The following is an 11,608-nucleotide window of genomic DNA, read 5'->3' on the forward strand; positions in this document are numbered from 1 at the left end:
AGTAGGTTTATTACTGTGGATTTTGGTTCAAGCCGGGACTTAGTTGGACACTCGTAACAACAATTGTTGAGTTGATAAGATAACCTATAACTTAAGAGTATTAATTATAACCTAGACTTGATTAATATGACTTATTATGGAGATGATATTTATTATACTATAAGGTTTAGATAGACCCAATAAGGTATTAACACTTGTCATGTATGTTTAATGAAAAATTACGTATTTTTGAGGAATAGTTTATTAAAAGCAATATTTGAAAATCCTAGAGTCTGCCAGCAGCTTTGAAATCGTTAAAGGACTTAGTCAAGGTTGTTTACTCAATTCAAATTAGGCTACAAATGTGTAATTACGTGTATAATATTTTAGCATATGCCTATATATCGCAACTCTAGGGGGAGATATATCGCCATACGGGGATACGAAAAACACGTAGCTTCGCAGGACAACCTCGACGAGCCTTGGGCATATGAGCCCAGGCGATATATCAGCCCTAGGGCATAAATTTTGAATGATTTTGAAACCGAGCTCATTTTAATCCTTAACCTCTTGATAAGTCCAGAATCTTTTTGACCGAGTCTTCAGCCTTTGCTGATCGATTATTCAAATGTTTTTCAATTAAAAAGCCATTATTTTATTCAAGCTAAATGAAGATCTCTTCATTCTTGAACTATATAAATAGAACCTAGTACCCAGCCATTTCTTCATTCATTAAGCTGAGTTCAGAGTCTACAAGCTGCTAGGTTTACATAGGAATGCTAAACACTTGGGGTTGGGGTTATAAGCTTTATCATCTTAAGCTTATTAAACACTTGGGAAGTAAGGTTCATAGTATATTTTGGTTTCGAGGTGTAGTTCGGGTATAGCAATTTCAAAGGTATTCATATTCTTAGTTCCTTTCTGTATTGTTTCATTAAGTTCTTATAGTTTTCATCTACTCAATTCCTAACTCAGTATTCTTTGTTTCTAGTTAGGCATCTAAGTTATTTGAACTTGAGGTTCTCGTTGGTAAGTATTTTCTCGATGGTATAGATTATTCTTTTCATATCTTTTCTTTTAGAATACTCACCTTTCTCAATTATGGTTTTTAGGAGTGTTCAAAAATCCCAACCTTGTTCTCATCATCCAGGTATTTTTGGTAAGGAAAATAGGGTAGTTCTTACATGATATATGTTTATATAAAAGTGTTATGATTATGCTATAGTATGTTTCTATGTGTTATGATATATATATGCTTGGGGCTTATAGTTGTTATATAGCAAACCCTATCACCTTTATGTTTTGGGGCCTATAGTTGCTATATTGCAAACCCCAATAGTTATATGTTTTTGGGGCTTATAGTTGCTTAACTAGCAAACCTCATTATAGTTTGAGGCTTATAGTTGCTTAGTTAGAAAACCCCAATAGTCACCATGTACATGGGTTAGAATTGTCATATATGTGTTATAGTATATGATATATGTTCATAGTTTATGTGTATGATTATGTTCATGCTTGTAGTAGATTTTCCTTGCTGTTAGGCTCATTCCTTTATGTTTTATATGTGCAGCAAAATAGTATGGCGGCGGAAAGGTTCTTGGCAGCTTGGGAATGTGTATTGAGGCAGAATGGAATCGGTGGACTGCGTGTACGATTCGAGGATGAAGTTGTTGAAGTCTTTTAATTTATGATTTCTATGTATTTCCGCACTCAATTTTGTAACCAATTTATTTAAGTTATGTTATGCTTTATTTTCAAAACAATGGGATCCCATATCCTACTTATGAATTTTTATGTATTTTAAACCTTTACTTTACAATTTTTAAATAAAGTTATAGTTATTTCATATGTATGTTTTCTTAAGATTAGTGTCTGTGTATAGTAGTTTATTAATGGTCCAAGGTCTAGAATAGTTGGGTCATTACACCGCCCCTGGTTCATAGTAGCAAGATGATCTTGTATTTGTCCCATGGCCTCTCTCATTTGTTCAATCTCAACATCAAACCCTTCAATATCTATATGGGGCTCATTCCGTCCAGGAGCCCCAGCCCTTGGTCCTTGTTGGTCAGTACCCCTTGCTGCACCTCCACCTAAAGTTCTTGCTTGGGTGATTCCAGTAGAAGCGGCAACTCCGTGTCCTGGTGCAGTGAGGCCAGCAGTTTTTCCCACAACACCAAATGGGTTCCTAGGAGGTAAGTTTCCTTGTTCCTCATTCAAATTTCTCATTGAAGGTACTTGACAAGAGGTTTCAACCTCGGGCTCTAGAGGTTCTTGGCTTGACCTTCGAGTTGAGACCACCATCCTTGCGATAACAAAAATCTAATGTGATTCTCTTGGGCTTTCAATGAAAGCACCAAAATGTTGACTGGTTTTTTGGTCAACCAACGCGGAACTAAAATCATTAATTAGAGAGCTTTCATTCAGAAAAACAATGAACCATAAATAAGTTGAGAACCTAAGAACAATGAGCAATGAATGATAAAAGACACCAAAAATTATAGAGGTTCGACCCCAAGAAATGGTAATGACCTACTTCCTCTTCAATTTGTATTGATCTTTAAGGTTTACACAAACACGTACGATTCTAAGTGTAAAGCCAATACAGAATGACAGAAATTGCATCTAAGTGTTCCTAACAGGCTGGTCGGTATATTTCTGGTGCTAATTAGTAGGCTAAAAATTTGACCCCTTCCACAATGTTGGAAGACTTGCATTTATACTGTCCTAAATTCCAGGAAGTTGAGCCTGCACCGCAACTGCTGCAAAATATCCATTCCTTTTTGTGGGTAGTTGCAATCCTATTCTTCAGGAGTTTGACCGAGTTTTCAGGTGAACTGTTAGGCATGAGGACGATGTAACTGACTTCATCCGACCAGGTACGCCGAGTTTCCTGGAGAGCATACCGAGCAGCCTCTTTTCTGGTAAGCATATTGCGTAGCTTCTTCCCTGGTGAGCATACCGCACAGTAATTGTTATTCATTTGGCAAGCATGCTATCCCCAGCTTGTTTGACTTTTGGATGCCTATGCCATATGTCAAGAATATGATGACACGTGCCCACAATATGATACACGTGTCCAACCTTCATGCCATGTCAACTGTGTATATTTGTTGAATAACATGGATTTTTTATTCTCTGTTTGAGATATGTGCATATCCAAGGAAAAGAAAGAATATAGAAGAACCATTATATGTATAGAAACTCTTTCTCTTTAACTCATTCTCATTGTTTCATCTACTATTTTTGTAGAATCCAAGAACTTTACTTAGCTAGTTAGATAGCAGTATAATAGTAATTGTAGTAGTATTTTTATGACTGTGGATTTTGGTTCAGACCGGGATTTAATTGGACACTCATAGTAACACTTGTAGATTTTCTAAGTTTAACCTATAGTTTAAGAATATTATTTTAACCTAAGGTTTGATTAATATGACTGATATTGATGGTGTTTATTATATTATAAGGTTTAGATAGACCCAATAAGAAAGTAACACTTGTCATGTGTAAGTTTAATGATAATTATGTATTTTTTAGGAATAAGTTTATTAAGATTAATATTTGAATATCCTAGGATCTGTCAGCAGCTTTGAAAACGTTAGAGGACTTAGTCAAGGTTGTTTGCTCAATTCAAATTAAGCTGAAAATGTGCAATTTCGTATTTAAATATTCAATGCATGCCGATATATTGCAGCTATAGGGGGCGATATATCGTAGTACGGGGATACGGAAAACATGTAACTTCGCACGATCACCTCGATGAGCCTCGGGCATGTAGGCCCAGGTGATATATCGCCTACAAGGGGCGATATATCGGCTCCTTTGGTATACTTTTGAATGTTTTTGAAAACGTTCTCTTTTTAATCTTCAACCTCTTGATAAGTCAAGCATCTTTCTGACCGAGTCTTCAGCCTTTGCTGAACAATAATTCAAATATTTTTCACTTAAAAAGCCATTATTTTATTCAAGTTAAATGAAGATATTTTCATTCTTGTACTCTATAAATAGGACCTAGTATCCAGCCATATTTTCATTCATCAAGCTAAGTTCAGAGGCTGCAAGCTGCTAGTTTATTTTTGAGAGTGTAAACACTTGGGTTGGGGATTATAAGCTTACCAAACACTTGGGAAGTAAGGTTTATAACACATTTCGGTTCAAGATTTAGATCGGTCATAGAAGCATTCAAGGTATTCCAAACTCTAGTTCATTTTGGTATTTTTTTCCTTAAGTTCTTATAGTTTTCTACTCAGCATCCTAACTTTATTCTTTGTTTTTGGATAGGAAATCTAAGATATTGAACATAAGGTTTTTGGTAAGTATGTTCTTTATTGTATAGTTCGTCCATTCTTTTCATTCTATCTTCAGTATACTCACCCCTTCATTTATTGTTTTTAGGAGTGTTCCAAAGTCCCAAACCTGTTCTCATATCCCGTTACTTTTTGTAAGGAAAATAGGATAGGAAATTATGTTTTATGTGTTGTGTTAACTTATGATATTTGTGTGTTATGTATGTTTGTAGACTTGGGCATATGACCTGTACAACTAACAAGCCCCAATAAATTTATGGGCATATGACTTGCTTAGCTAGCAAGCCCCACAAATCTAATGGGCATATGACTTGTTTAGTTTATAGGACCCCAAGTAATAATGGCCATTATAGTATATGTGACATATGTTATGATATGTTTTAGTATATGTTGATATGAATTTTATGTATATGTACTTATGTGTTAGATTTTCTCCTGCTAGGCATTAGGCTCACTCCTTTATGTTTATATGTGCAGGAAAATAGCTTTGGTGGCGGGAAAGGTTCTTGGAAGCTTGGGGATGTGTATTGAGGCGGAATGGAATCGAAGGACCGAGCATTCGATTCGAGGATGAAGTCTCTTTAAATTTTATATGTATTTTTTCGCACTTTATTATGTAATCCATGTTATTTAAAATTATGTTATGTTTTTCTTTTAAAACAATGGGATCCCATATCCTACTTTAAATTTTATATAGTTTAACACTTGGTTTTTTTCAAGTTTTAATGAAGTTATGATTATTTCACTTGTATGTTTTATTAAAAATTAGTGTCTATGTATAGTAGTCATTAATGGTCCATAGTCTAGAGTAGTTTGGTCATTACATTTTTGTCCTTAGAGATCTACCACCAATTTATTTTTCTTTTCTTCTATTCATTAATATAATATATATATATGTGTGTGTGTAAACAAATAATTGGCTTACTATATGAAATCTAGTTGCTCTCTTTTGTTGATAAGTTTATGGGTGTATGGGGCTTTTGCTTTGGCATTTTTTTTCTATGTTTCTGTATATATTTTTGTGTTCTTAAAGGCACTTGCATTATTTTTCTCTAAGTGAAGATTTGATCATTTGCAGATGAAAGTGGATGGTTCAACAACAGATAAGAAATGCTAGTGGTTATCGAGAAGCTCTCAGTAATTTTTCCTATTAATTTGTTTTGTAATGTAAACCCCATTCTTTGAACCTATGATTCTTGCTAATTCGATCAGTGCATATGATTGTTAGTCTAGTTTCTTCTTCTATTCATCAATTTCTTTTTTTTTTTTGTGGAAAATTTTGTTTTTTACTGTCTGTGTTTAAGATCAATGTGATATTGGATTTAAAAATTATAATGCATCTCTCTTACACAAGTTAAAGGACAAAACCTTAACTAATAGCTTTGAAAATTTCTCACCTACTAAAACTTTGCATTTTTTTTTAAAATCTGGTTTTTGAGTATGAAGTTTCATCTATATTGCTAAATAAAGATACACATATCATTATGAATACTAGAATATTTTTATGACCACTGAAATCTTTTGAGGGAAGTAAGAGAGTTAACAAAGATGGACCTTTTACAGGAATTCGAGATCTTGTTATGCACAATTTAATTCATTATTGTTAATTGCAAGAGGTAAGTATATGCTCCCGTATTTATTTTTAACTATTATTATACAAATGTTAGAGGAGTTTGAATATCTTAAATATTCATCCATAGTGATGTAGGTTTTGAGATTAAAACACTACTACAAAATACCCCTTACGGGTCACCTTTTTAGGACACGCATCTAAATGTAAGTCCTTAAAAATGTCTCTGGTGTTTTTAGGACATTCTTTGAGAGTCCTTAAAAAATACATTTTAGGACTCGCAATGAGTCTCCTAATAAAATATGGGAGTTCTAAAAAATCATGAGGAAAGAAAATTGATTAGTGGCTTTTAAGGGCTCGCTTTGCAAGTCCTAAAAGAACATTAAGGGCTTGCAATGCAAGCCCTAAAACATTTAATTAAAAAAGGGATAAGGGAAACAATTGTTTTTGAATTGGGACTGTTTTTCATTGAAAAATTGAATTGAGGCTTTTTAGTATTAGGGTACATTAACTTTTTCAGCTGCAAGGAAAAGAGGTTGGGTTCTTCTCATTCGGCAAGGCAGGGACTCACTTGAATCTCCTCGACGACTGACGACTATGGCGCAAGGCTTCAGGTTGGGTGGTTCTCGGTGACGCAGGGGCTCAACACACTCGGTTCTTCTTGGCGATGGCTTCAGGTGGCACAAGAGCTCATCGACACAAGACTTCTGGCTCATCGACAGGTGGTTCTTGGCTGGCGGTGATTGGTGGTTCTTGGCTGGCCAAAACTGGTGGTTCTCATCGCCACAAGCATATTCTTTGCCACCTTCTAATGCGCTTCTGATCAAGTGGATTCACCAGTGGGTTCTATTCAGCTAAGGTTCTCTCTTCCTCTCTCATTTTATTCCCTTTAGTTCTCTATCTCTCACTGGTTTAGATTTTGTTTGAATGTTTAATTAGAACTTGCTCTTTCATCTGAATACTATTAATCTAGAGTCTCGTATTTGGGGATTTTGGACTCCTTTATTCTAATCTTTGATATTTGTTATGTTCCTCTAGGTTTTGCTTCTTTTTTAGGGGAGTGTCAGCGATGCATTGTGGCCTTGCTGATATGTATGAGCTTCTCTGTTATAGGTTTGATTTTGTTTGAGGGTTATGCTCGGTTTTTTTGTTCCACAAGACTTCTCTATTCTTACTCCTCCTACAACTCTTGCTTTTTTTGTTGTTCTTAACTCATTTTGTTTACCTAAATATTTTTTATTTGAGACTAGACTAGTTAGGAACTTATATATACACATATATAAATATATATTTGTTATTCTCGTTTGATATTAGGGATTAAATATATTTTTGAGCCTTGAAGATGAGTTGATGTTGAAGATTTATTTTTGAGTCTGAGCATAGCTCTCAAATTTACTGTTGGCCTTTAATTATAGACTCTTTTATTCTCTTCATTATCATTTCAGTTAAGTTTTATTAGATTTTGGGCATAAATTATGTTTTTCTCTAATAGTGATTTTGTCTTTTTTTTTATCCTTTTGGTTTTGACATTTCATTTTCGATCCTTTATTATTTTAGTTTCTTGATTTGGTTTTCAAGAGTTTAAATGAACATAATCAGAGCTTTTTCTTCAGAAACTTCTCAGACTTCTTAAGTAAAATATTCATGGAATTTTCAATTGGATAATCAATTTGATCTTGTTGACTAGAGTTTCTTATCTGGGCATATTTCTAGAATCTTATTTCGAACATTTAAAGATTTACATCTTTTATAACTAAAATTAGGCTTATGATGATAACATTAATTATTTTAGCGGATTTCGGTGAGATTTTATAGTCAATGATCTTAATGTTACACATACTAAAGCCCTCTTTTATTAATAGAATTTTAACAGAAAAACAATGTCTAATAAAAAATAATGTTTCTTTTGAAAAGTTGCATTTTCAAGCAAAAAATATATTCTTAGTATATATGAGTTTTTTTATAGGGTACTCTTTAATAAAAAAAAAAAAAAAGAGATTAGATGAGTGATTTTCGTTGTAGTATACCTATTATGGTAAGTTGCAATAACTTATGCCATTATATTTAATATCTTGTTGTAGTATCCCAAAATCAACGTACGTTGTGGGGGCTTTGGGAATAGCTGGGTTTGATATCTCTCTCTCCCTCTTACACTCACAGTAAATCACCTCTCTCCCATGGTATCTCTCTCTGTATACAATTTTCAATTTATACGTACATATAAATACATATATATATATTGTACGCTATATAAACCTAAAACTAACCATATAAATAATTTAAATAAATGTATGTCATGTGAAAGATACTGTTTGTGTGTGTGTGTGTGTGTATATATATTGTCCGGATCCATTAATTAATATTATATTTTTAAGTTATGAGACTGAAGTGAACAGTAGTATACCAATGGTACCTCTCTCTGTTGTTGAATGTAAATATGATATATATATTTTGCTGCTGAAAGTGATATGGTTGATAACATAAAAACCAAATTTTTTTATGCTCTTGTTTCTCCAACCTCTTGTGAAACATTATACTATATTTATTTGTATATGAATACACAACTCATACTTTATATATTAATCTCTTTCCAAATGGTTTGATTTTGAAATTCAAAGTTGCTGCTATTTTTTATTATGCATTCAAGTAGTTTGATAAAATGCCAAAAAAAATATGCTTTTGTTGAATGTCAACACAATATATTATTTGGTGAACAACTTAGAGAACTAAATGTAGAAAAGGATTTGCACGTTACTTGTTAACAGAGTGATAAATTAATTCTTTACTTGCAAATTATGAAAAATTCAAAGAACAACCCTACTATTTTTTTTTAATAAAGTGAAAGACAATTTGATAATAAATGGATGAGAATTGTTCATAATACAATTGATATTATTATTTTTATATTTTGGAAAGATGGATTTGATTAGATTCATAAAGGCAAGAAAGGACAAATCTTGTGTAACGCCCGAGATAGCCAAGACCGCTACACTGTGTGTTTGTAAAGTGCTAGACTTGCTAATCAAGTCATTTAATCAAAAGCGTGTTATTGAAGCTATTAAGGCACTAGGGTTAAAACGTTTTTGTCTCAAAAGACTCATTTTCATTAAAAAAAAATTCCTGTTACTCGGGATCCCAAAAATATTAAGTTTAAAGATCGTTTACAAAAGCCATAAGGTTTAGATACAATAACAAGCCATATTAAGGCAAAACAAACAGTTAGGCAATCCCTGTCCTAACCCACTCCTCGACCATGGTGATCGAACAGCTGGCTATGTACATTCAACCCCGCAACTCTCCATCTCAGGGTTGGTCCAGCTTTCCTTTGCCTTTACCTGCACCACGTAGCACCCGTGAGCCAAGGCCCAGCAAGAAAACACAACAACAGAGCATAAGCAAACAACAGACAAATCAATATCACATATCGCATCACATGTTCTCAACCATATAATCAAGTATTCAACATGCTAAATATATCAACTCATATCATACACAGCTCGCAAATGATAACTATGGCTAGCGCCCTCAGGCCGCTCCCTCCGTTATACAAATGACTCTGGCCCGCTTAAACCGAGCTCAGTGAATATTAAGCTGTCCTCGGCTACCAGTGGCCAAGCCGTGCCCTGTGCGCAAATATTATGTACGACACTCTTAGGCCGCTTTTACATGTCCCATGGCATAATACCATCATTGACACGATACAAATTTTTTGTAATGACCCACTATTCTAGACTAATTGGACCATTAACGAAACTATACATAAAATCCTTAAAAGAACTTACATTTGCGAAAATACCATAATTTATTGAGTAACTTGCAAAATAAGAGTTATTTACAAAGTAAATACAAAAACGGATATGGGATCCCATTGTCTTTAAAACAAAAACATACTTTAAAATAATAAGACATTACATAATTAGTGCGGAAAATACATGTAAAAAGACATAAAACCGAAACTACATCCTCGAATCGAATAACGCTCGGCCCCTTGACTCCATTCACCATCGATACACATCCTCCAAGCGTCACGAATCTTACCGCCTCTAAAGCTTATTTTCCTGCACATAAACAGAGAGGAGTGAGCCTAATGCCCAGCAAGGAAAATCTAACACAAAGTCATATACATAATTTCATAAGAAAACATAAAGACTTAACATAATACATATAACATACACTTATTATAATGGCCATTATTCTTGGGGTCCCATAGACTAAACAAGCATATGCCCATGGAGTTAGTGGGGTCCTACTAGCTAAGTAGGTCATATGCCCATAACCCATTTGGGGTCTTGTTAGCCATATGGGTCATATGCCCAAGCCTACAAACATACATACATATCGTAACACATTTAATAACATAAAACGTATAGATAACATAAGCACATAACATATTGATTCTAGCCTATTTTCCTTACCAAAGTTACCGGGATATAATGGACTGAGTTGGGACTTTTTGGAACACTCCTAAAACCATAAGAAAGAGTGAGTCTAAAGAAAGGAGATGAAATGAAAGAGATGGAAAGACTAAACCATAAAAACATACTTACCAACTTATATGCTTAAGAACTTGGATTCCCTAACCAAAATAAGAATGAGGTTAGGGGACTGAGTAGAAGGTTTTGAGAAAGGAAATAACATGAAATAAATGAAACAAAGTTTCGGGTTTACCTCAAAGATTTGCAAGATCAATCTAACCTCCACCGAAATACTACAGAACTCCCTTCCCAAAGTGTTTGATAAGCTTATGATGTTTAAGCTTATAGTTTTTCCCCAAACCAGGTGTTTACACTCTCACACTCACTTAACACTAGCAGCTTCTGAACTTAGAGCAAATGGTGAATAATGGTTGGGTACTAGGTCCTATTTATAGAGTTTGGGAATGAAAATATCTTGATTTTACTTGAATAAAAATAATGGCTTTTTAGGTGAAAATCATTTGAATAATCGTTCAGCAGAGGCTGAAGACTCGTTCAAAAGATGCTGGACTGTTGAAGGAGTTTGAATGGTTGAAAGGAAATGAATTCAAAAGAGTTTGAATTCATGCTGAAGGAGGCGATATATCGCCCCGTGTAGGCGATATATCGCCTGGGCCAGTATGCGCGAGGCGACCGTGCATCGTTTCGTGTTTTCCGTATCTACGTGCTGCGACATATCGCCCCCTATAGCTGCGATATATCAGCACACGCTGAATATTTAAACACGAAATTACACATTTTTAGCTAAGTTTGAATGGAGTAAACAGCCTTGACTAAGCCCTCAACGTACTCAAAGCTGCTGACTGACCCTATAACATTCAAACTTTACTCCTTATTATATTTAATCCTAAAAAATCTTTAATCCTTAATCACCATTCATAACATGTGCTTAAAATCCTATTGGTTGATGTCTAAACCTTATAATATAGTAAATATAATCCTTAATATCAGTCACATTAATCAAACCTTAGGTTATACTTAATATTCTTAAACTATAGGTTAAACTTAGAAAATCTATAAGTACTACTATGAGTGTCCAAATAATTTCCGGTCTGAACCAAAAATCCATAGTAACAAAGATAACACTAAACATACTATAATACTACTAAACAATTAGCTAAGTAAAGTTCTTGGACTCTACATTTTTGGAGCCCTTAGTCCCATCACAAGCATATAGTCGGGTGCAGTTTTCTTACCTTTCAATTCGCTAGCTTTGATCACTCGATTCCTTGAGCACGATCCTTCCCGAGCCCTAGCGCTCACCTAGACACAATCATAGG

At 34.3% G+C, this 11,608-nt stretch overlaps 1 non-coding gene across 1 annotated transcript; it reads left to right on the plus strand.

Annotated features, from left to right (window-relative positions):
* Positions 1–7,614: 7,614 nt before the first annotated feature.
* Positions 7,615–7,701, plus strand: LOC133787802 (small nucleolar RNA R11/Z151). The gene has a single exon (XR_009872798.1). It is a non-coding gene; the product is annotated as a small nucleolar RNA R11/Z151 (small nucleolar RNA).
* Positions 7,702–11,608: the final 3,907 nt, after the last annotated feature.

The sequence above is a fragment of the Humulus lupulus genome, chromosome 6 (assembly GCF_963169125.1).
Source record: "Humulus lupulus chromosome 6, drHumLupu1.1, whole genome shotgun sequence".
NCBI classification, from domain to species: domain Eukaryota; kingdom Viridiplantae; phylum Streptophyta; class Magnoliopsida; order Rosales; family Cannabaceae; genus Humulus; species Humulus lupulus.